The sequence below is a fragment of the Nipponia nippon genome, unplaced genomic scaffold, assembly GCF_047370975.1.
Source record: "Nipponia nippon isolate SJK-2023a ecotype South Korea unplaced genomic scaffold, ASM4737097v1 scaffold_5, whole genome shotgun sequence".
Lineage (NCBI taxonomy): Eukaryota > Metazoa > Chordata > Aves > Pelecaniformes > Threskiornithidae > Nipponia > Nipponia nippon.
In genome coordinates this window covers 41,646,083-41,672,781 of record NW_028262369.1, presented here as the reverse complement: position 1 = coordinate 41,672,781, position 26,699 = coordinate 41,646,083, and the positions used below count along the sequence as shown (strand labels likewise).

The following is a 26,699-nucleotide window of genomic DNA, read 5'->3' as shown; positions in this document are numbered from 1 at the left end:
ATAAGGACAAGACCTGCTGGTCATTTACTATAGAATCAGTAACATTGTCTTTATGTCTTTATCTTTTCTGGGATAGGAAGGACCGCTGTGGCTAGGTTATGAGGATAAGCGTGATAGTAGGACTGCTGTGACTTTGTGTGACCAGGCCTGGATTGCTGTGGGTGGACAGCAATTCTTAGAAAATCAAAAGTTAGGAGCCGGCAGCTGATCTTCCTCGGTTCTTTGAAAATCTTCGTCTCAAAAATCTCTTTAAATAAAAACTACTTTTCCAGTTTCATTTTAAGTGCAGTGAATGATTTTCTAGTAAGCTTTTCTGGGATCTCTGTAAGTATGCAACATAAACTAAATTATGTTGTAAGTCTACTTAATATTTATTTGATTTATTGAGTAACATTTAGAATTGCCTTCTTACAGCACATAAACATAATATGAATATATGTATGGGAGATAAGACAGATTCTGGGCTGAAACAAAATGTCAGTCTGGAAGTGGTAGAATGGTAACCAAAGAAGGTAACATTTTCAAGTAATAGACCTCACTAAAGCAATTTTATGTTATTTCAGTTGAGAATGAAATACTGACTGTTTTCTTTGCTTACTATGATGTGTATTGCACTCTATCACATGTTCTTTCTCCTACTGCTCATTTTTCCCAAGATGGATAGAAAGAAAAATGTATTGTATATGAAACAACTGCTTTTGCTTGATTATTTTAACTTACGTAGTGACGTGCATGACGGTATCAGAAGCTGTCTGGAGCCTCCCACACTGCCTCCTAATAACAAATGTAAAAAATAGTATAACTTTTCTTGGCCTTGTTACCTTTTGGGACATTGAGATTAAGATGATGTATACACATTTACTGTACACACACAGAGAGTAAGTCTGCAAAACTAATATAAGTTATCCACTTAGTCTTGTGTTCTATTTTCAATGTCTACATTTGCGGATCATTTTAACAGAGTTGCATTTATCAAAAGGAAGAAAATAGTTTTAATAAATTATTGCTTCACATATAGGGTGAAACTGTGCAGATTGCAACAGATTTGTAACTATAATTTGTCTGTCTATGTTCCTCTCATGATTTCAGTTTGCTATGACTTTATTCTTCACAAGTAGTTACAAACTGTTTCATAGCATTACTGTGTGCTATTATGTATTTGCCAAGTTTTACCCCAAAGGTATTTGCATTTCAGTTCTGAGTGAAATTGTTCCCGTACAGTAGGTGATTTGCAAGGTGCTTTGTGATATTTGGTGATAAAAGGTGCTATGTAAATTATCTTTACTACCATATGGCCTCTTCATGTTCCCAGTTCAAATCCACTGGGAGAAATCTCTCGGCAACATCAACGGGAGCACATCTGGTCCACACACAGCCTATGACAGAGGATTCTTTTGGTTTGATTAGTGCTTCTATGGAAGTTCAAATGTATTAGGCATAAGAAGAAGAAACAAAGGTTCTCAAAAATGAAAAACACTCTACAATGTGTTTGAGCTATGCCAAAAGCTGTTCTCGGTGGAGATAAGCATAACAGATTTTAAATTGGCTGGGTCAGAGTGAAAATCACTTGTAAGGGCACTGCTTACAAATCATCTGGACTTTCAGGTCAGTACTTTGCTGCAGAAATGCTCCAGACCCTGCATATTCAAGCACAACATGCTAAATTTTACAAAGTTCTCCTTTTCCCCTGTTGCTGACCGACTGGTGCGCTGATATGAAAGGAAATGATGACTGTTGGTGCAGTTATGTTCTGTGTTGCTTTCAGATGAGGGAGACAAGTAGTCTTACCCGTGGGATATGCTGATTGTCATGCCTGCAATGCAGGCAGTTTCCTTCTACTGCTTACAGAAAAGCATGCCAAATTTGTGTCAGTGATTCTTTCCATTGCAGCCTCTTGCAATCTGAAAACATTTTCAAAATAAAAATGATAATGCCAGTGAGAATGAACTTTGACAGCAGTATAATGAAATGTGTGGGAGGGAGCACTCAATCTACAGACTTCGAAAGAAAATCTAATTCCACCTCCAGTCCTGCAAGGTGTGGTATCGGACCAAGGACTTTCAGTACAAGTAGCAACAGTGTACAGTCTAATTCATGCATGGTGAGAATAATCCCTTCTGGTGCATGCAATATTAATACTCCAGGGTTTTCTCCATCTGTTGTCACGTATGCTTAAATTGTAACCTCTTGGAGGCAGGAAATCACTTCAGTGTTTCATGCATTTACTGTGCCTAGCACAGTCAGACACTGTTAGGGGGTAATAATCACTACTGTAGTACAAATAACACTTTTTTTTTTTTCTCTTGGACAAGTCACAGGAACGAAGGAACGATATCATCACTCCTAGGTGTATAAGCTCCTTCCTAAAAATAGATGTATTTTTTATAACTGAACGCAGGTGTAAAAGTTACCTCATTACTTTAATGAAGGTCCAGGTTTTCACATAATACAACTTGTGGAAATCTACTGACAGATGTACCAAACAACAGCAGCAGAAGAGACTTTGTGTACTGGTAGGAAGATAATAACAATAATCATGGTACCTATGGTGAAGGTAGGAAAAGGAAACGGGGCTCCCTGACGGCTCTCGGCTCTGGGGGCACATGCCATCAGCATGATTTCTAAAGCACGATCTCTCAAAACTGTCACCTCTGCCCAGGCAGAAGCGCCCAGTTCTTTGCCGCAAGCACTGCGAAGCTGGACTGCATTTCTGCAGCCATGTTAGGAGCAGCATTCCTGTTTGTAATCTTGCTGCAGTAAAGAAGGTGACTCACATGATTATATCAGAGTTGGTCCATCGTGTTTCAGGTGAAATTTTTGTAAGTCAGATATGTTAATGACTGGAAGGAATGAGGAAAGAGGTGATGGACTTCCCATTGCTTCAAGTAAAAAATGGGTGGTTGTTGGTTTTGAAGAAATTCTGTGGGCTTCTAAATATAAAATTAGAGGATTTAATGACCCTTTGTGGACCTTATGTTCTAACCATATTAAGAATTCATCAAAGATTAAGAAGCAGGTGCACAAAAGGAAGATTCTGTCTCTACATAGCGACTTCTAGAAGAAAATTTGGTCTGAGGCTGTCTTTTTTTTTTCCTCTTGGTGTACTGAGTATCCCAACAATTAATTCCAAGCTGTTATTTTTTAGCTTATTAATAGGTCATAGATAAGAACTACATTAGACTCATGTTTGTATATTTACTTATCCTTTATTGTCTGGCTAACAATCTGCACTTTGTGAAGGGAGCAGTGAGTATTTTCCCAGCAGTGTGTGCTGGAAGAGCGGAGGACAGAGACGGCCATCTTGTTTGCTGCTCTGTTGAAGTACGTTTTTGTTTGGCCGATCTGAGGGCGAGAATTACGCTATTCGTTGGGAGAAGCTAAGATGTGTCTTTGCATCTTCTGGGTGATGAACATCTCTTTCAAATATATTTCATAAAATATTGCCTACTGGAAGAGCTTTGGTAAAAGTGCTTTTGCAAAGAGACTGCTCGAAGGAGTTAGGAAGGCAGTTGGGAAATGGAATTTTCCTCCAGGAAAACATTCAAGTGATTTTTTTTTTTCTTTAGAGAATTTTTTTCATCCTGAATTAAGATAAAAAGCCAACAGTTTGCAGTCTCTCTTGGGGTAAAAACTATGTTTTAGGAGAACCAGGTTGGAAATTTCAGTTGACCTTCAGCTGCTAACAGGCAATACAGCTGCCTCTTGGGAACGGCTGTACTTCTCAAAATCCGTTCAGTTCTCTCATGCAAGTGCTTTTTAGCTGATGGTATATTTCTTTCATCGTAATTTTGACCATCTCAAATAGCTAGCCAGGCATGGATGTGATTACGGATGTGCGTGGAAGATTGCAATGACTCATTTCACTAAGGAGAATTCAATTTCAACTTGTTTGGACCGTAAGGGATCACACAAATTTCAGACAACTGCTAAAAAGAAGTCCCTTCTGCGAGTGAGGAAAAATAGCACATTTCATCAAGGAAAAACAGGAAATCATTGTCATTCTTAGAGCGGTGCGAGTTTCTCTTCATTGGATCCCAGAAAATGTCCTGAATTTTGTCTTAATTGGGTTTCTCCATACTGGGTATCTGTGGCGAGGTGCTGGCAGCAGGGGGCGGCCTCTGTGAGGAGAGGCCGGGGCTGCCCTGCGCCAGGCACAGCCGGTTCCAGCCGGTTCCGGCCGGTTCCACCAGCCCCACAGCAGGGCACAGCTGAGCCCCGCAGCCAGGCTGGTGGTGCCTTTGCGAAAGAGTGTTTAAGAAAGGGCAAAACGCCACAGAGGTGGTGAGGAATGAGGAAACAACTGTGAGAAACAGCCCTGCGACCCCCAGGGTTGGAGGAGGAGGATGAGGATGAAACACTTCAGGCGCCATGATGATGTGAATGGGGTGAGAGCTCTCTAACACAAGCCAGCAGGTTCCCTCACATCTCTCCAATGAAGTGATGCAAATGTCTTTCTAGCGTTTGCTGGTTACAAGCCATGACAAAAAATATCTCAGGTAGGGGAGATCACATATCTTTCTGAGGGGAATAATAATGTATATATTTGCCTTAATCTTTTCATGTGTGTGTTTGTATTTTAGATCTTCTGAAACAAGAACGAAGAGCAGTTGCTTAGGAGACATAAAATATACAAGTATTAATGTTTAATTCTCCAACTGGGTCATTCGCTTTTTGGTCATAATGCTTAAAGCACTTGACTGGAGATGGAAGAGATGGAGAACCTGACCATCCCCACTAGGTGTTGCAACAAAATGTCTGCAGGGAGTTTTTCGAGAAGGTGAATTACGCTGCCAGTCAGGCTGCAGAGAGCAAGAGCCCAGCCACAGACCACAGTCGGCAATGAAAAAGCAGATCAGTGCCCTGTGCTAGCAGCAAGGTAGGTTCCCTAGTTGCAGTTTCTGGTTGCTGGGCCGACTACAGATAGCCCTCTCAGCCTCCCTCTTATTCTGTTTTCTTTTCCAAAGGCAGTGTGATATTTAATTAGCTACAGTTTGTTTCTTTTTATAGTGAAAACAAATACTTGCAATATACTTTGTGCAGTACAACATGTTATGTCTGATGCAGCCTTACAGAATGTGAGCTCAAATGGTTTTTTAAAATTTTGCACAACTGGAATTTGTTTTTCTGTTATTTGTCCAAACAACTGGCACTCTCTTGCGTGTGCAAACACACACACAGAGGCATATTGATGGTTTCTGCTATACTGAACAGTGCTGGGAAATGCAGAAATTTCTTTTGTATTTGTGACGTGTACTTTGCTGCTTTCCTTTAAGCAGCTTAAAATCTTGTCTGGGAGGTCAGGTAACTTACGCTGGCTGCATCCTGGGCAAAAAGAGCAAGTCCTCTAACAGTATCACAGTGGGAGGACTGGGACTGCCAAGCAGCACGTCTTTCTGGAGAATATGCTCAGATGCTTAATGGTTATATGGAAGCCATTTAGTGATTACACAGGAGTAATCTCTTTTATAGAATTCCTCACACTTCTCACAAGATCACTGAAATATCTTCCTACTTTAGCTTCACTTCCCTTTCCCCCCATTATGGGTTGAGGGAAAGAGTTTGTGAGGATATAAAAACTATCCTGTGTGATGTTAGTGAAAGGGAACAGATACAAGTTTTGCAAGGAATTTGCTGCACACTGCTTAGATAAGGGAGGACCGTGAGCGGTCCGCAGCAAAAACTGGCCAGAGCCAAGACACGTGTACCAACCAGTCCTATCTGTTAAGGGAATTATCTGTGTTTTCTAATGCCAGAGGTTTTCTATTATTCAAATAGCTTTAAGTGCTTGGTGAGTATGCAAGATGGATAGGCAGAGGTGATACCTTACATTAGACAGACCAGTTGATTGCAAAAAGAAGTTTTTGGGCACAGAAAAGCCATTAAGGACCATGTGTCTTTTTTTTCCAGCTGTATCTTTTGGTTTGATGAAAGAAGTCAGCTCTCCTGGCCAGCAACCCCAAGATGTGAAGCAGCATGCCTGGGAGCTATATCGGAAGCCTTTGCCACTTCCCTCGGTTGGCTCCAACTCTGTTGGCCTTTGGGGCAGAAACTTTGGAGCATCACAGCAGGTAAAAGGAGAGGTGTTACACAAAGAGGTCTTGAAAGCCCCAGAGCTTGCTAGGTGGTAATTTCTTCCATTCTGCAGCTTCTGCAGAACTTAACCCTGAGGCTAGTCCCTGAGGGGTCCTTTCTGTGGCCTAGAGGTGGGGCAGACCTGTGCTCTCTCTCGCTCACTTCAGGAAGATTGCTCCGACCCACGGGCTGTTTGTGAGTAGGCAGGGTTTGGCTATCTGCTTCTTCCCTGAGCATGCCAAGAAAACTGCTTATGGGGTGGATGGCCCAACCAAACAACTTTAAGCATGGTAGTGTTTTATAATCCAAAGTACCACAAAAAATAGGATAGTTTCTCACCTTGCAAAGCTTCCTGCTTAATTATTTACTTCTTTCCTATGTGCAGTTAGAATATTAAAATCAGTGTTGTTCACCTAAGTACATCCTGTTTGACACAAACAGGGATTGCAGAATCAGGTCCTCATCTGAATTATTTAGAATATAAGTTTGTATAAATCAGGGACTAAATCAATTACAGTCACTGGAGATAAACCAGAATCCTTTCTGCGTTTCAATGTAAACAGAGTGAGAGCTCTCTTTTTTAATTAGACTTTATAGCACCTAGGTGTACCCTTGGCAATTTAACTGAACTTCACCAAACTGAGATCTCATCAGGTTTTAATTGCGTGGTTAGAGCATTATTAAAATAAGCCATCAAACGGCCCTGAAAACAAAATCCTATGTGCCCCAGTACCTGAGGTTCATAAAGACATGTAATCCCTAAACGCCTGAGCACAAATTAGTCTGGGTTGGGTGGGTAAGTAGAGAAAGGGTTGTCCTGTGGTAGTATGCAGGCAAAAGAAATTGTTCTCTAAATGTTCTGGTTTTAGTCTGCAGCTGGCAGTTCATATTCATCTGCAACCTACCCTTTCTTACCAGGTTTTTAATCAGTCAGGGACATTGTGTAATTCTGTGTCACATAGCCTGGGGCATTTTCACATCCCTTTGCAGGATAGACCAGTTTGATTGCAACTTATAAATTCACAACTTTGGCAAATTGTTACGTAACTGTGATTGATAAGATGTCTAATCTCCTTTTGCCCAAAACTGTCACACACGGCTGGATTCTTGGTGAGCACAAGGCAGTTAAGTTGAAGGCAGTGGAAATTGTGCTGCTCTATACCAGCTGAGAATCCAGGCCACAACATATACGGAAATCATAAAGCCTCTGCTCTGGTTTCTGCTATTTTCTGGTATTTCGGTGTTTTGTTCTTACATATGCCTGTACAGTTACTTCTGATTTCTATTGTCTTGGTGAGAACAGGATTGAGCTTTTCTATCAGTTTGCATATATATATATACACACACTAAAAAGTAACTCTTGCTCTCTGCAACAGGAAACCAAGGAAAGGTGTAAGAATCCATTTGTTTTCTGGATGGATGATGAAGGCAGATGCACCCGAAGAAAGCGAGGAGGACAGGTCTCTGGCTGCTGCTGAGACTGTTCTGGTTTATCAAGAGGCCTGTGGTTGTTCCTGCAGCGTGGAGAGGTGAGTGTGCTCCGATGTCACACCCTGGTCTTGCCATTATTGTTGCGGCAGTGAGCCCTTGCAAACATTGTTGCCTCAAAGGCTCTGTTGTGTTCAGAGACTGCAGTGCTAGTGTTTTCACTGTCGAACCTTCAGTGAAATGAGTGGGGCTGAACGATTTTTCCCACCTCCACTACAGCTCTAGTGTAGACAAGAGCAGAATGTGCTGCCTGCAGCCATTAGAGTCTACAGCACCAGGAGTTCAGGGCAAGAGAAAGCTGGAATGCCAGTGGGTGACCTGACTGCCTGAGGGAGTTCATGAGTATACAGAAGTGTTTTGAGCTGAAATGGGGTGAAGGAATTGAGGTTGCAATACAGATGTGGCAAAAATAATCTAAACACGGCTGAAAGTGCTGAAGAGGTTAAAATTAGCATTTATCTGTCCTGGTAGTATCTTGTTTTGTAACTCTTAGAGGAAATCATTCAGTGAGAGCAGAATTACAGAAGTTAAATGGATGACAAGTGTTAACATAATTTTAAGGCCTTTGATTCTGCTTTTGTCCTTCCTACCTGTTAGATCTAAAGTGCCTTTTCAGCTACCAAGCTGTAACCCACAGCAGGTCTGTGCTATCATCTTTGTTGATCCTTCTAGAAATAAAAAAAAAGAATTGATGTAATCTGTAAATAAACAAACTTTCTCTTATGCTATAGATGATGCTATATCTTGAGCTCTTAGTAAACCACCATTCAATAATGAACATTGTATGTTTATATATATATTTTTACCATCCATTCTCATTTAATTGTAACTATTAAGTATCTATCTAGAATAGAAAGGATACTTACTTCAACATTGTGAAAATTCTGCAGGTGCTTTGTTAATTTTTAGATAACATATAGCCTTTTATTAAATAATAATAACAATAACATTGTATTTCCCTTAGTGTTTCATTAAATTCTTCCTATGTTAAGTTATACACATCCTTCTTCACAAATAGCTATATAAGAAATGCAGTTTAATTTGGGGTTACGTTGTACAAATGTGCCTTTGTGAAACCAGCAGACCCTCGGCCTGTGCTCCCACCAGGGGGCAGGACGAGACAAAAATTAAGGAGCATTAAGGGGGAAAAAAAAACCCTTCAATTTCTGCAAAAGCACAATCTCTGCAGCTGTATGACTATCTGAGTGAAAGCAAGTCTTCTGTTTTTCTGGGGGGGTAGTTATGTAAACAATGCTTGGCTTCTGCTTCAGTGAATATATATGTATTGCTGCTTCTGAAATACTGTATGTCCTCACAAACAGAAGTCCTATGATCTATATACAGAGGCATTTTTAAACCATATAAAGCTATATAATAAATCTGTATGTTTCCCATCTTGGAAAAAACAGTGGTGTTTTAAATCCCCTCTGCAGCATTTGAGCTATTATTTTTCTTAAACACAGTTCGAAGGTAATCCTAGACACTGTAATTCGAGACTGTAGCACTGTATTGTCCTTTGTAAAAACAACATGGAAGGAGCCTGAGGCTTATGCCATGCCCAATTACAGCAGAACTCTGATGTCTTAAGTGTATCTTGTGTCTAGGAATAATGCAGAAGGCAGCCTACTTTCTAAGATATTGCAGTGACCCATATGCGCAATGATGGAAGGGGACCACTAACTGAAGCCTGTTTAGCCCAACCATAAGTCACATAGCTGTGAGGAGCAAAAACTAGGTTTGTTCATAAAAGTGGATGCGCTTGTAAGGAATGCTGTTCATAATTAATTATAGCCCAATCCCAGATGATTTGAGTACTCATCTCTGAGCAAGAAGATCGTGAAAGACTTTTTAGTAATTACACCGCAGAATTTAATATCTGTAAAAGGAGGTGAATCATCTGAGAATAGAAAGGTATGAACTAGTTCCCAGGCCACTCCAAATCTACAGCTGAGGTGTGAAGCCTGTAGCTGTTAGCCATGGGCTGCTCACAGCCATGATTTTACATGTATGCTACCAGAGGTACAAATCGCCAGGCACCAGAAACCGTGGTGAGAGTACCTGGGTTTTCATTCATCATAGCTTTGTATAGGAACACCCTGGCAGCGAACAAGCAGCTTGCAATTGACAGTACACTTATCTTTGCTGAAGGATCTCCCAGGCTTAAGGAATGTGTTTCAGTAGTTACCAGCAAAGCAAGGCCCCCCCTTACTTAAGAGAAAGAGGTTCTCTTTACAACCTGTAATTAAAGACGCTACTAACTTGAGTATCTCTGGAGCTTTTGATTGTCATTTAAACTTTATGCTTCAGCATTGCATTTGGCTTGAGAGATAAGTTATTCAGGTAGGTCAGCTATGTCAAACAGGTAGTTAGAATAAATACAAACAGATGTGGAAGGTCTGAATGCTCAGAGGTGTAAATAACTGCATGGAGGCCCGGCATATACTGTTTCTTACCCATCACTTCTGAATTGAAACTGTGAACCTCGGCATGGTCCTCTGCACTGTCAAAGCTTACACCACTGCTTTTGGGTGGTGATGGGTTGTATTGAGGAACGCATTTACAGGAAGTGACCACAGTGCAGGGATCAAGTAGCAACTCTCTTGCGATGACGACTGTGATCATTTGCCAGTTCTCTTCCAAAGCAGCCAGAGCCTTCGAGTATGTTTCTTCTATATCCTTGGGATTTCTTTCTCATTTTAAAAATCAGAATTATAGGGGAAAAAAAATTAGAAGTCCGGAGTCTGGAATGCTTCAGAATCTGTATGCGTAAGAACTTACACTTTTGGCTTTTAGGTAGACATGTCATAGACTCACAGACTCATGCAGGTTGGGTGGGACCCAGGATCCAGTCCAACCCACTTCTTAGAGCAGGGTCTGCACTGAGTTCAAAGTAGGTTTCTCAGGGTTTTGAAAACCTCCAAGTGTGGAGACTTCTTGGGCTACCCGGGCAACCTGTTTCACTGCTTCAGTGTCCTTTCACTGACAAAACCTCTTTTCCAAATGTCAAGTCAAAACCTCCCGTTTTAGTTTATGTCTGTTGTCTCTCATCCTCCTGCCAGGCATCTCTGTAAAAAGCTTTATCTTCCCAAGAATGTTGTTGCAGGTATTGAAAGGCTCTATTAAGTCACCCTAAACCTTCTGTATTAGTGCTGTGGAGGTGAATATTTCTGTTCCTGTATTTTCACTGTGACTATGACACTTACATAACTGCGATAACATCTTTAGTTATTTTCTATACATTTAGATGGAATCCAAGATACTCTTAAAGGTTATGGATCAGATTATGGTAACTTCCCCTTAAACAGACACAAATAGATATGATATTTTAATATAAATATGCAGTGTATCTATATGTATAACATATAGGCATGTGTTACTATAATAATATACAGAAATTCTATATATTTTAAGCAAGATATAAGCATAATTTATGTAGTTGTAAATTATATATAATTATATATATAATTTTATTTCTAACATCTGTCAAGTGCTTTAAGCAATTCTTGTAGTACTATGCTAAAACTTCAGAAAACTCACATATTTAAGTGTAGAAAAGTAGTAACATGCATCAAACAGCTCTGGTCCGGTAGGACTAGAATTGAAAATTTTCTGGTCCTATAAACAGAGTGAAAATGAAATATTTTACTATTATTACTGACCTCATTCATTCCAACATCATGGGTCAGCCCCCCCAAAAGAGAATAAAAACATTTAAGATTCTTTTTATTTCCCTTCATTTTTGCTTATAGTTGTGTTTCTTTCATGTTCTAAGCTTTCCCCACTGGCTACTGGAGTTAAAAACTTAATAATTTTCTGCTGCTGCAGCAACTTAAAGGGGCCAAAATAAAGGAGCAGTAGGGGGATCCGAGTACTTTATTTCACAGGGAATTGAGTTAGCAAGGAACAGATGAAGGTCTGTGTAGGGCAAAATGAAAAAAGTACTAAAGGGAAAAATTTCCTCAGGAATATTAGTATGCACTAACTTCCAGAGGTATAAATATCCCCACAAAGTGGAAGCCAGAAACAATGCTTTTACGAATTTTTTTCCTCAGTAGAACAATTCAGAATGTGGCTTTTTATGTGGGAGTTTCACAGTTGGCTGAAACACAAAGTCAGAAAGTTTTCAGCTAAAAACATTCGGCAGAAAACGGAAATTTTTTAAAGCAGCTGCAGAGACAGTTCTGTTTTGCCAGTGGCTTATGTCTCATTTTCCTCCCTTGGGTTGTCCGAGGCTGGACTGCATGGTGCTCTGGCAGTGGCAGCATGGGGTTCACAGCGGTGCTGCTCAGGAAGCTCAGTAAGCGCTGGAAGCCGCCAGAATATCTAATTGGTCTGTTATTTCCTCATCGGATGATAAGTTAAAACAGGTAGTATGTAAACTCATAAGTACTTACATACAGGGCGAATATGGTTTCGTTGTGTGACAGTGAAATAGATTAGTATGGCTAAAGCACGCTTAAATAATAAAAGTAAGTCCAAACTCTGAATTACAAAGCTAAAATCAGATTCAGGTTAGTGAAATAAATCTATGGGGTTACCCTGGGTATAACGGGGGTCAGAACCAGCCTCAGATTCAGTGATAAATAAAAATCAAGAGAATACCGAAAGCATGCACACTGTTGTCATAATTGCGTGTATTTCTTGAAGGTGTATATTTCAGTGACCAAACCCGCATTTTATCCTTCTATAAACTTTTTTTTTTTAAAGGTAATATCTTGTTTTTAAGTTAATGTCAGAATATTAAGCTATTTAAGCTTATTAGCGAATAATCAGGTATTCAGAAAGTTAAAACAAGACCATCTATTTTTAATAAGTCTGTAATCTCTGATGAATCAAATGTCATGATCTTAAATTCTGAATGTGATTCTGAAAATTATTTACCTCACTGTACTTTATAAGATTTCTTACTAGATAATTGTTACAGACACTAAACGGATGTCTCTCAGGAACATTCAGTCAATAACTTTACGTAAATGAAAGGACTGTCTTTCCACTGAAAACTGCCAGAAGAAAACGAGCATACATTTGATATACACAATATAGTAGAGTTTACTTTATTCTTTTTCTTTTTCTTTTTTTTTTTCCCTGTTTCTTAATCCACCTAGTCTTGATTTTTTTTTTTTTTAATGTCTAGACCATATTTTATAAAATAATTTGTTACTCTGTTGTTGTTAATTCAAAATGATGGACAGGACAAACCAGGGGCTGAATGTAAAAGTACATAACCACAGTGGCAGGAAGATCAGGGTAGATTTAATATATGTTGTTGTGAGTTGCTGTTCCCAGTGAACAGACTCTGATGAGGTATCTGGTTGGTGTCAGGAGTTAAGGAGCCGTTATGCTGCTATGCATCTTTTTTTGGTCTAACGTGGCTACTTCCAGGAATGCAAGAGGTGAAAGGTGCTGAGTCCATCTCTTTGCACAGGGGTGATTGCAAAAACATGATCTAACCTCAGCTATGTTGCCTAGATACAATTGATTAATGTGTGATAGATGCAATTTACGTTTTTTTCTAAAGCAAGTTATAATACGGAATTTCAAATCAGTTAAGGTACTTTGCAGCAAATGGCAACTTGTAGGAAAAAAAACTACTGAACAGAAGAAAAGAGAATCTGAGAATAACAATATAAAATTTCTCCTTGGCTTAATTGTGGTTATGACAGTGAATTCAAACTTTCTTCAAAGCCCTTCTTACATGTACTGCTTTTTCATCGGACAATCTCATGAGTGCTAGAAACATTAATTAATTAATTAACCTTCTTAATAATTCTGTGCAAGAGGATTGGTAATTATTATGAGACACTCATTTTAGAGTGGTAAGACAAGGCACAGGGAAGTTAGGTAGTATACGTAATGTTAAATACTTTGGTAGTACCTGAAGTAGTTACAGTGTGAATTCTGACAGGTAGAGTTATGATCTGAGAACAATCTAGAAAAAATAGGCACCTTCAGGATATCTTAGATCGAGAACAAGAAATAATTTTCTAATCTTGCTACTCCTGTTCTTTCAACTATTGGACCTAAAAACTGTCAAACGTTAGTTGAACAGCTATCTGGATTTCAGTAGCTATAGGAACAGCTGTAAATACAAATATTGCTTATGATGAATTAGCTTCTATTTGATATTTTTCTAAACTTCTTTGGATCAAAAAATTCCAAGAAAGTCTTGGCTTCTCAAGTATTTTTCTAACATTTATAGTACAGACAGAAGCCTTAAAAGATGAGTACAGCTAATGGCTTATGTACTAGCAGGCAATCTTTTCTTAAAGAAGTCTTTGCTTTAGAGCAGTGGCTTGAGGAAGCCTAAGTCGTTATTTTTAATGCTAATGTTGCTACTACTATGAACTATATGAATTCTTCCTGACATGAGAGCAGTATTTTGGGTCATAAAAAAAGAGATTAAAATACAGACAAAAATGTAAAAGATGATGTGGAATCTGATGTGTTTTAATGAAGAAACACCTCGTGGTCAGCACTCAAAGCTTATGCGATGATAAACTAGATCCTACAGAAGGAGCACGGAGGGGAAAAGGAGCTCCAAAAATTCCTGTAATACAGCTAAGAATAATTATTTAAATTTATTGTTATGTTCAGTGACAACTATTGTTATACTGAAAAGAAAAAAACAAAGCAGTGATTAGTTATTTCTCCTTAGATGCTTGTGTTTGTGTTTTAAGCTGATGCTTTGACTCGCTCCTTTGTCCCCTAAGATACAGGCAGGTTGTACAAGCCCAGCCAAAGGAGAGAAAAGGGACTCTCTGTTTCTCCCCATATCTGTAGACTGATCTTGGAGTAAGGAGACCCTTATAACTTGCGACTGGTCATCTGCAGCTTCAGTGGACAATGAAAACAATACCAGCTGTACAGTTTGCAGGGAGGGCCTAAAGCCATGGTATTCCTGTGGCCAGGAGGAGAAAGAGGGAGTACTGTGCACTTCTAATATATATGGACTCTCATTAATTGGGGGATCATGAGGGAACAAGGTTTGATAGATTTCCAGATTATGTTTCTGTGTTCACAGGTTGAGCATTATCTTTCCATTGCTGAAAGAGAAGTGGCTGGATGTTAGCTGATTTTCACTGTCCTATAAATTGACATCCAGGCCTGAAGAGCTGCAGATTTGCACTTGGCTAGGCTGCAGTGCATTCCACAGTGTTCAGTTCCTCCCTTCGTGGTCTGATGAGGCTGTTTCAGAGCCCTTCAGCTTTGATTTCACATGTATCTACTTTCCTTCTCAACCTCATCAAGGTGTGAATTAGAACACTCTTCATTATATACCTTATACAGATGATTAGCTCCAGCCCTGATGACTAAGGGAGAATTCTTCCTTGGGTGAAAAAAGTGCAATGTAGATGCAATGTACTCTTTCCTCAGGACAAATGAGAATGCAGGATGTGAAGATAATCTATAGATAGATACATACATATTGTGGAGTCGGAATCTCCTTCAGTTTTTTTCCCCTGTATCTTGCATTTCTTTTATAACTTTAGCTGTGTGCGTAAAGTATTTTATAAAATAAATGTATTTAATGTTGGTTTAACTGAGGAAACGGAGAGGAAAAAATAAAAGACATAAATCTAACAGAAAGGCTATAGATATCTTCTTGGTTTGCAGATATCTTCTTCAGCGCTGTTTCCATGGAAATTATTTATAGTGCCTGGAGGGAGTGAAGTGCAGGTCACAGATCTGCAGAACTACAGTAGGCTCTCAGCCCAGTTAGGCAGAATCTGACAACAACAAATGGGAATGTCTTTGAATGGAGCTCTTCTGCTTTCAGAGGAAAATGTAATCTCTTATAAAAATGTGGCTTTGAAAGAAAAATATTAATCTCTGTGGCAGTTTGGGGTGAAATTGGAACCAAGAGCTGTCGGTTTTCATAATGAAAAGCGCTTCAAACTCTCTTCCCTCCATTACCCCTCCCCTTACTGCTTGAGGTCGTTAAGGGTTTCATCACATTTATTAGAGCAGAATTCTCAGTACCATTTTGGATAATCAATGTATTCCAGTTTGGCTAATTATTTTACCTCTTGAATGTCTACCTGGGATATGCTGAAACAGAGCACGGAAGACAAATCTGGCAAATGCTGTGGATACTGCCAATCATCAAGGAGCATATTCTGCATTTTATTTACAGCAAAATATATTTTGTATAAAATACCTTAACATATATGGAATGTTTTTATATATTATATTTATGTGTGTATTTGTGTATATTACATATATGTATATTTTTTTCTTTTCCAAGAGTTACAAAAATACATTGTATAGCAATTTGTGTGACAGCCTTTCGTGGAAACGGATGCTTCCTATAAAGAATTTGTAAAGAGGAGTGAACAGATATATGGACTGCAGTTTGAATTAGAGTATCAATCTTTCATTTTGTCACAAATTACTTGGCAGTATTAATGCAATATTAAGGAGTTTCTTACCCCTTTCTGTCAAGAAAAAACCCTTGGGACATTTGATTCATATAGCATATAGCCCAGCCCACACTGAAAACAAAAATATAGATCCCCTCTCGTTGCCCTGGAAGAGAGCAGGATGGTGACTGAGGTATTGAGGCCTGTGTTGATTTACAGTCAGAACTGTGTAAAATGGGATGGAGCTGGGTGTGGCATGTTGGTAATTAGTTCTCAAATACACTGCAGAAAGATGAATTTTAAGCAAGGAAATTGTCCTTCCAAGAGCATTTGTGTTTCAGCTGTTTATAGCTGGCTTTCTGTGGGCAAGGTCTAGTGACTGTATTTTCTGTCTGTGGTTACCACAGTGTGAATCTATTATTGGTCTATTAGCAAAAAAAGTGAAAATGTTTAAAACTTTTCTCTTGAAGAATTTTGAAACCAAAAGAAATTTGTTATTCTTATCATTAACTATTTTTTAAGAGTAATTTGTTTCTTAATCTTTCTTCTAGTTAGAGAATAATGAATACTCCCTACACTCTTCAAAGATTAAGATATGCCATGGAGTTACTTGTGGCCTATGCAGGCCCTCTGTGAACCAGATACTGTGGAAATAGCTACAGTATAAGAGTGTGTGACCAGGCATTGTTTTTTCCATTTTGTTGGAGAAATGCAGGGTGTTCAATATGACAGTAAATCACTTCAAAATTGCTTCATCTGTAGTCTAGAAAAAGAATAAACACAGGAGGAAGATAATGAAATGGAGTGTCCTAATAATTATTTTTGTTAGGATGGTAGATATTTACACTAAGAATGTTGATATTTCTCATTTGATTTCGCTCTTATTCATCTTTGAATTCTTGTAGATACTGTTGTGCAGTGCATTTCCAGTAGTTACTTCAAAATGTAAATGACAGTGAATATTAGTAACCACTCTAAAGTGTTTAACCAGCAACTCTACACATATAAATCCAATTCAAATTGTTTTAGCCACAAACCCTGACTTTACGTCTTGCTTACAACTATTTTTCAAACTTAGTTTAGTGTCTGTAAGGTTCTGTCTACTGTAAAGTGATACACTTTCCTGTAACTTCTTATCCAAATGAACTGTGAAAATTTGGAGATATTGAAGAGGTATTGAAGACATGCCATGTCTGCTGGTTATATCAAGCAAGTAACCTTTATGATGTCCCAAGTGCAGTGACAAGATTCATTACTGCAGATGAACTTTCTTTTTTTTGGGGGGGTCTTTTCTTTTTTGATGGAAAGGTAAGTTTGTACCATTCTAAAATTGTCTAGAAATGAAGGGAAAAAATTACGTATCTTACTGATCCTTTTCTTTTTGTTCATTTGACTGATGTAGTGTAATATGAGCTCATGTAGTCTGTCTGTCTCTCCTCATCAGAGCTTCTCAGAGGGGGAAAAAAGTATTGAATTCCCAATTCCATACCAGTGTTGTGACAAGGTCTCCCCCCCCGCCCCAATATCTATTAATTTTTTTCATTTGGAAGATACTCTTCAAATTAGGACAGTGTTTTCAACAGTTCAGTTAGGTAGGCCTCTTTACCACTCAGGTGTAAAAACCTTAGAGGTGTCTGCTGGCTGGAGGTTAAATATTAACGACAACCTAGAAATTCAGCACTCACCTCATTAATCCATTTGAAACCATCTGTCATAAAAAGATGCAATATGCCACATCGCTTTTTTTCCCCTTTGGCATCTGCCAATTAATTTTTAATCTCTGAGAAGTGTGTTGTTAAATTCAGTAATTTTGTGGCTGTGCTTTTGTCAGTTTGGATATCTTGGCTGATATTTATTAAGACTGCTTCCATTAAAAGAGGCTCTGTTTGAAATCTTTTCTATATGGCAGTAAACAATTCTTCCCTTGGTGTCATCTTTTCTTTTTGGGACGGACTGTTCTGAACAGCAGTATGCACAAAGCTGTTCTCCCTAGGAGATGCTCTTGGGAAAAAAAAAAAAAAATGAGCAAAACAAAACTGGCCCATATGCTCCCTTCTTGTGCAAAATGTGTTCAGATTCCCACAGTGGTATGGAGTGGGCATGGAATGAAATATCTTAAATATGCTGGGATCTGCCCATTCATGTTGTGCTCCATCCCTATAGGCATGGACTGAATACAGAGAGCAGCAAGAGTTGTGAGCCTTTCCCAAAAGACATGGTGAATGGAAGATTGACTAAGTGCTTTCTATAGTATTAAAGAGAGCAAATCTGTATGCATTTCTAGGGCGTCATACTGTTACAGACTGAATGCCAGACTCTGTCTCTCTAACTATGGTAAGAGATTCAGCAGATGATAGTTTCATCTGTTGTTACCTACGGTGGTGTTATGGAGATGTATACTAGTTAGCTCTCAAAGACCTAGTTTTACACTGATGGGAATAATTGCTGTAAGAAGAAGCACTGATGCACCATTATGGCTGCCTGAACAGGGCACACTTAGGTATTTCAATATTCTTCCTTGACATTCAGTAGCATACTTAGATCCATGCTGATCCTTTTGCATAGCAATTGAAAAGAAACCTTATTTTTTCTTCACAACAAGCAAGATGGACTACTTCACTTTTTGAGACATGTTCATTTATTACTTTTTCTCATTGTGCTTTGAAGCTGTTTCTTGGTAAGAGAAGGCTTACGTCAATGACAGTCTTCTGAAAAATAAATTTTTAGCAGAGCATTAATCAGCAATATTGTCTTTGCTGCAGGTCTTTTATACAAGCTTGTCCAGCACTGTACAAAACCCTTTTTTGCTTTTGCAGATGGAAATAAAGAGATACTGTTTCTGACTATATTTTGCCCTCAAATTCCCATGCATGTAATTGCAGTGGTGATTTGCTAATTGCTTGCTTATTTTTTTGATCTACAAAAATCCTGAATATAAGCAGTCAGAACCCAGAATATGTATCCCAAGAGGAGCTCTAAAATATGATTGCATAAGAATGAAGCAATATTTTAACCCTATCGGATCCTTCTGATGGTATCCCTATTCTTTCCATTGTATAGCATCGAGATGTGTGTTTCATTATAATAATACTGTAGTAAAGCTGCGTGGTTTTGACTCCATTATCATAATGTTTTGACATAATACAGCTTATTTATCTTATAAATTGCTAAGGGGTAGTTTTTAATTGATAATTAGTTAGCAAACTGGTGTTTTAGTTTAGTAGCCATTGTCTGCTGTGTGTAGAGGCTGAAAGGGAACCTCCTGCTAGAAATTAGTATGCTGGTTAGCTTTACAGTTGTGTGAGAAGAGAAGGGCAAGTTGCCCCTGATGAAACCTTTGCACTGAATTGCTTTTTCCTGAGGTGCTAATTGAAGCTTAGCAAGGAAAAAAGATCAGATTGGCAGCGATTAGTGCGAACTCTCACAAAGACCTGTACCCACTTCTGAAAATTTTACTAATCTAAACAGCTTTCTTGGCTTTTGTTTTCCATTGTACCAGATTAATCTCATTATTTTATTTCACCAAAGTGAAATAAGTAACAAAAAATGTAGGGTAAATGGTTTCTTTTCAGCCGATGAGTAGTCACGTGCTTATCAGCCAAGCAGAAGAGTACTACCTATTACTGTGAATAATGCTTCTAGACTCAGTTTTGCACAGTACTGTCTACTGTTTTTTTAATTTAGGCAACCAGGCAGAGTGAGTCTTCTGAAATACGTTTCACAGAGATTACTTTATAAATGAATTTAACACAATTGTCCCAAATTTGTTAAGAACTCCGAGATGGACATCGCTGATGAAATATTCAGGAGAGATTTGGTTGTTCGTGCAGTTCTCTACTAGCCATTACCGTGCAGTAGCTCTACAGAGACATAAAATATACAATACCTGAGATTTTCTTATAGCACTTCGGCTTCACTACTCTTTTTCTCTAGAGCTTATTTCACAGCAGCTTGTGCAGAACTGTCATGAGTAAACATCTACTCCTGTGTTTGCATAGCCAATCCATACAAGCATGGCTGAGAAGAAATGATGATTCTTCTGCAGTTTACTGCACTTGCGAGGGGTACTTGTTTCTATAGTCATTATTTTATCTTTTTGCCTCTCTAGGATTTTAAAGTATCAGTGCGGTAGCTTGTACACGTGAACAAGGTGATACACAACACACATGGAAGAATTGTAGGTAAATAAATGATCAGCTGTCTTTGGCAGGAAGGTGTATTTGAGAGGAAGAGCACTTAGTGTAAGCTGAAGTGAACATAGTTAATGTAGTTACATGGATGTGTCAGTTGCCTGTTGTCCTGTTGGCACTTAAAGCTTACCTTTTCTATTACAATTCCAGGATAATTATGCAGCTCCCTGACATGAATGGACTTGGTCAGTCCCTAAACAGAGAATGTTTGCAGTTGAAATCAAATACAGTCAATGCTCTTGGATTCTGTTAATTAAGGCTGACAGCGAAGGCATGGGAGAGAAATGCATAGATAAATTGTGTAATGCCTTCAGCTCAGATCTGTAATAGTAATCACATATGAAAGTGCACGAAGCAGAATGATTAATTTTTCTTATGACTCAAGCCTCACTCTGAACTTGTGCTAAGCACTGTTTTGTATGAGCTATCTGCAAATGGGTATCTGGCCATTTGGGCTGGGAAGGCAAAAGTAACCAGATCTGATGCTGAATGAAACCATTCCTCTGGGTGAAGTTGGCTATACAAGCTGGTGTGTCTTAGTTGTACTAGTCTAGTGACCTAGCTAAGATCAGGAGGAGTTTTGGCCTTTTGAATAAGAATAGAATGTCTCAGTTGGAAGGGACCTACAATGATCATCTAGTCCAACTGCCTGACCATTTCAGGGCTGACCAAACGTTAAAACATGTTATTAAGGGCATTGCCCAAATGTCTCTTAGACAGTGACAGGCTTGGGACACCGACCACCTCTCTAGGAAGCCTGTTCCAGTGTTTGACCACCTTCTTGATAAAGAAATGCTTCCTGATGTCAAGTCTGATCCTCCCCTGGTGCAGCTTTGAACCATTCCCAGGCTCAGCACCTCCCTCTCCACGTCCCCTTCTCAGGAGGCTACAGAGAGCAATGAGGTTGCCCTGCAGGCTCCTTTTCTCCAAACCAGACAAACCCAGACTCCTTCGCTGCCCCTCATAGGACATTCCTTCCAGCCCTGTCACCACCTTTGTTGCCCTCCTCTGGACACATTCGAGTACCTTCACATACTTCTTAAATTTTGGGGCCCAGAACTGTATACGGTACTCAAGGTGAGGCTGTACCAATGCTAAATACAGCAGGCTAATCATGTCTTTTGACTGGCTGAATTATGTATGGAAAAGAAAACTTCGATATGATCTTTACATCCACAAAGGAAGGACCTTGTCGTCATAGCATCTTATTGAAAGATTAGGATTATACACATATCTAGTCTAACCTCAAAGCATGGTTAGCCAGCAGCTCAGACCAGGTTGCTCAGGGCTTTGTTCAGTCTTGAAAACGTCCAAGGAGGGAGATGGCACAGTCTCCTGGGGGGACCTGCTCCACTACCTGTCTGCTTCACAGTGGGAAAGCCCCTTCTCACAACCAGCCGGAGCCTCTCTTGTTTCAGCTTACCCCCACTGCCTCTCACTCTCCTGCCATGCACCAGTGTGAAGAGCCTGGCCCTGTCTCCTCCATAATCTCCTTGCAGGCACTGCCAGTTTGCCAGTCAACTGGAAGATATGTTCAAGAGCTGGAAGATATGTTTGAAGCACTGTTTATTTATTTCATCCATATTTCTGTGTTCCTCTTGAATGTTGCATAATAGTATGTGAAACAGCATTTAGATCCAACAAGATGTATTGAAGCATCCCTGAGTATTTTTGCTTTTTAAATTGCAAGCTTTCATAAATTCAGATTTTATGGGAGGAATAAGTAAGCAGTGTTTTTCTTTCTTCCAAAACTGACTTTTAAAACTCGTGGGGGTGGGGTAAAAATGGAAGGGGGGGGGGGCAGAGAAATAAATCTTGATTTTTCTTGGATTTGTAATTCCATTCACACTAACATTCAGTCTGTCTGAAGTGTGCATGAGAGAGGGTTGGTGAAACTCCTCTTGTAACAGAGGTATTGATGTGTTCACAATCAATGAAGTCTTAATGCTTCTGTTTCACATTAGGAGCACCTGAATATAAGGCTGACTTTTTGACTTAGGATCTCAAGTATGGAAAAGTAATGATTGTTGTGTATTTTTTTTACATTTTAACTCTCTAGATCTGTTTGTTCCTCAGTAAAAAATGTACAGTGAAATAGGAAATAACACTTATTCCAGAGCTGAAATTTTTATATCTTTGATGTTAAAGAATGGTATTGAAATCAGAATGGGACAAATTAATTTCTGTCACACACCAGTGGTTGAATTCCTAAATCTATTATTAATGAATTGTGACTGTTTAAATCAGCACTGGGTGTGGTAACATGGATTTTTGAATTTATTTAATAAGGGTAGTCAATATCTGTTGGAAGGCGGTTCAAATAAAACCTCTTAGAACAAGAGGAAACACAAAGGAAGACAATTCTAGGAGTTCTTGTTCAGCTAGCATCAGTGGGGACCTTGTTTAAATGAACAGCGAGTTTGGTTCAAAGATCAAACACAGGAGTGTATCATTTTTCTTGAATATGTTTGTATTTACAGGTTGGCTGTAAGACAGCCACAACAGGCACAATGAAATCGCATGGAAGCTTCAGAAAACGGAGTGCTCTATGTATGGCATAGGAATACTATATTTTCACATGAGCAGTAAGAATGCTCTCTCGCAGTTCTATTGAAGTTGCTTGCTTTAAGGAAGCAATTTTATGGTTATCTAGTCCACTGGATATAGGCACACCTATTGCTGCACTGTGCTAGTACTGTTTGTAACCATGACAAAGAAGGGAAAAATTGACTCTCAGGACTGTAGCGAATAATCCTAATGTATTGGAGTAGGGGAGTACAACACCAGGCGTACTACCTGGACTCTGCCCCATTTGAGATGCATTGGTAGGAAATAAGTGGCTGAGAGTCAGATCTAATTTAAATGCTCCTACGTTTCAATTTCAGGTAACCGATTCTTGGGTTTGTGGTTTTTTTTGACTCCCTCTTCTGGTTGATTGCTCTTTCATTTTTAACTTTTTTGTTCTCATAAGTTCCTGTGATGTCTAATAAACCTGGCAATGAGAGCACGTTACTGTCAGGAGCACAAATTGCTTCTCAATAGGTAAGTGTTGAATCTGTTCCTCTAGCTAAGTAATAACAATATCGATGCCTGTAACAATATCAAGTAACGCCAAATGTTAGCTCTTTTTTTTTTTTTCTTTGCAAGTAACAGATTAGTTTTTCAGCTCAGTACTTGTATTTTGAAACTCTCCCTATTCCTGTAAAATTTCTGTAACTTTCTCACCAGGAGTTAGAGACCAAATTACAGCTATACTCAGTTCAATAAAGTCCTGTGAGGGGTTATTCAGTTCAGTGGCTTCTGCTGTCTGCACACTTTTCTGAGATTTTTCCTTTATTTTCCTCAAAGCAAAGCACTTACTTTTTGTGGTTCCTAGTTAAAGCTGATGATCTCCTTTAACATTGCTTTGCCAGACTGTTAGGTTAAGCAGTGCCATAATATACTAGGGTCTTTGTTTTGAAATCCAGTAGCTAAATTTACTTAACAAATGTAGCTTCCACAAAAGTTAATGGAATTAAACCAGAGCTCTGACTTCAGTCTGACATCTTAGCACTGAAAATAATTTGTTCGTTTACTTGTTCTGGCTCACAACTTAGCACCGTTCAGCCTTTGACCTGGAGAATTCTGAGCAAATAATTTGTGTGAGAAGTTCAGTAGAGATGGTCATGGAGACTTCACACAGAGAATGTTTGTTTTGGGCTATTTTTACCTTCCTGCCAAAAAATGGAGTAATATGTTACTTAAAATCCCTCCTAAGTTACAGATAAAGATCCCTGTGTTGCCTGTACAATAATGACCAAAACTATCTGACAGCGTGTGGTTGCCCAGGAATTTCCATTCTTTTCTTTTTTCTGACCCCCTGCAGTGGCCTTGCAAACAAAATTCTACCTGCTATGTTTATTTATTGACTCCAGTTTTAGCACTATTTGCGTTCTTCCTCTTACTGGTCGTATTTACATTTCTGTGTTTCTGGGGTTCCTTAAACAATATCTTAGACAACAAACCCGGCTGGTTTCCAGTTAGTCTTACAATGTGAACAGAGTACTTTGTTCTCTCATCTTAAAAAGGGAGATTCTCTAGTTACTACTGTCATTAACCATTAGACATTAATTCTCTAATGATTTAACACATTTTGTCTTAACAGACATTTTAAAGTTCATCACTGTCAGCTGAATTCTCTTCACTTGTTGCAAAAATATTACCTAGAATGAAAAAAGTTACACTTTGCATGAATTTGCTATACAGCAATACATTAACGACACAAAGTTATGTAACAGTGGGAAGGTAAAATGGTGACATATATAAGCCCCGCTCCAATATATTTTAATGTGGATTTGAGTCTTAGACTTTAAGCTTACTCTGCAACAGAATCTGGCTGATTTCCTGACAGCCTTCCCCCAAAAGAAGGAAGTGTTTATATGAAGTCTGAGTACCCAAAGTGATACGTGCATTGTGATCACGTTTACTCATGAATGCTTAAGTGCATGCGGTAAATACCAGAGTCTTTGAACATTTGTGAGTTCAATGGAAAAACCCCAAAGATTCATCATATAAAAAAGATGAACAAATTGTTTTCACGCAGGAGTTGTGTATCACGTTTTTAAGGGCACAGCAGGAGTCTCATTGTCCCCACCTACTAATTCCAATGTTCATGCATGTCACTGTGCACACATCACACATGTTGGCCCGTCTTTGGTTATTTGCTTTGTACACATAAGTTCAGTCATTGTATATACACATCAAAACAACAGCACCCACCCTCTTAATCATTTCAGTGGAAGTAAAAATTGCGGATAGAAGATGCTCTCACTTCTTAGCATCCGGGCTTAGACCTGGATGCTGATCGTTTAGATGCTCTTGAATGGAGGTTTTCCTTCCAGTCTTCAGCTGGCTGCAATTATATTTCTGTCATCTTTCATTTTAATCTGTGCTGATTTTTTTTTTCTTTTTAAATCTTACTAAATATGAAAGCAGAAGCAAGGAAAAACATCTGCTGTAGAAAATATTCTGAATTGCAGTTTAGAGAGCTTATGAATACTGTAGGCTTATCACTTGCACAAAACTGTGTGAGTGGCACACTGTCAAGTGCAGACAGCATGGTGGGAGATCCCAGTATGGAAATCTTTTTTTAATGGTAGTGAAAAGATGAAAAAAAATATTTGGAGGGAAAAGGCTTGATTTGGAGGGTGAAAATGGTATGTTGGACACAAATTAAATTACTGTATGGATTGAGACAGATATCACATGATTAAAAATCCATGTGCTTAATCCACCAAGACTTTATAGAGCTCATTACCATCATGTGGGAAAACTCCAGCTGAGAACTTCGGGCCGATTTACATGAATAAGTATTAACTTACGGATTTCAGGGAATTGGCCTTGTATTTCTCAAATCTAAATTTCTCATGCTATTCTATGAACGAGGAAGGATTTGAAAACTCAGCTGTGCTTTTTCACTTCTAAAACTGTGTTTTTTCTGATTCTATTGTTGTTGTTGTCAGCTCTTTCATTAGTGCTTCTACCTGGCTTTAATGTTGCTATGTCTACCAGCTGGGTCTCTAGCTAACTCGCAGGAAATATTAACAGAAAGTGTTGGAGAAATGGATGATCGGGCTGTACAAAATAAATATCGTGGGCTCTGACAGAATGTAAAAGATTGTACTTGTTACCAGAACAGTCTTCTGATTTCCAATACAAATGCCAGTTAATATGTGTGTTCCAAAGACCTGCCTGCCAAATACGTTGGATTTGGAAAAGAAATTTTCCTGCCAATTGCTGTATGCTTAGCCTGCCTGTCATTATCCCCGTCAGCTTTTTTTTCAATGATTGTGCATTTTACACAAGTGCAAAAGAGAAGCACTTTCAAAGGCTTTTTGTGTATAAGATACTCTACAGGCAACTCACCTGCTGGAAATGAAACAATTCTGCTTTTGTGACAATTTTCTCCCCTGCATGTAACATTTATTCCACAAAAGGCATGATTGTGGAGATAAAGTTCTTATTTGCTGATGCATTCGTTAAAGTGAATAAAAACATGATTTTGTATATGATTTAAAACAAGGTGAGCAATTTTTAATAAAAGAAATTTCTTTACAGCAGGGCAGGAAATTGTTTTCCCATCCTATAAATATTCACTCTTTAAATACCTTCTTTATCATAATGAAATTTGGACCCTTGGAAATATTAATGAACTTATTACAGAAAAAATGCAATCAGGAAAATCGCAACATTTAATTCAAATGATTTTGGAATATTTGTTATCTTTATTTTATATTATAAATTTAAATGTCCAGATATAAAGGGAAATGCTAACAAAAAATAGTATTTTCTGTGTTTTGAAAACATAAGGTATTTGGATATCCATAGAGATTTTTCCATTTCTCTTAAACAAGAAATCTGTTAAAGTGTTTCTTTTCCAGAAAATGTTTTAGCTCTGACAATGCCATGTTTTTAATTGAAAATATTTAGTCAAATAATTCTCATCTACCTCCAGTACAGACTTTACCCTTATATCCATTTCTGATCCAACCAATACTAGATTTTTTTACTTCAGTTTAATTAAAAAGACAATATAGGACATTTGCCATAT

General features: G+C 38.6%; 1 protein-coding gene across 1 annotated transcript in view; it reads left to right on the top strand.

Annotated features, from left to right (window-relative positions):
* Positions 1–26,699, top strand: part of PLPPR5 (phospholipid phosphatase related 5) — a 252,420-nt gene that overhangs the window by 10,402 nt on the left and 215,319 nt on the right. Inside the window, exons 2-4 of the mRNA XM_087730605.1 lie at positions 4,581–4,876; positions 5,908–6,068; positions 7,449–7,601. The gene's annotated coding sequence lies outside the window, so the exon portion shown is untranslated. The remainder of the gene's footprint in view (positions 1–4,580; positions 4,877–5,907; positions 6,069–7,448; positions 7,602–26,699) is intronic.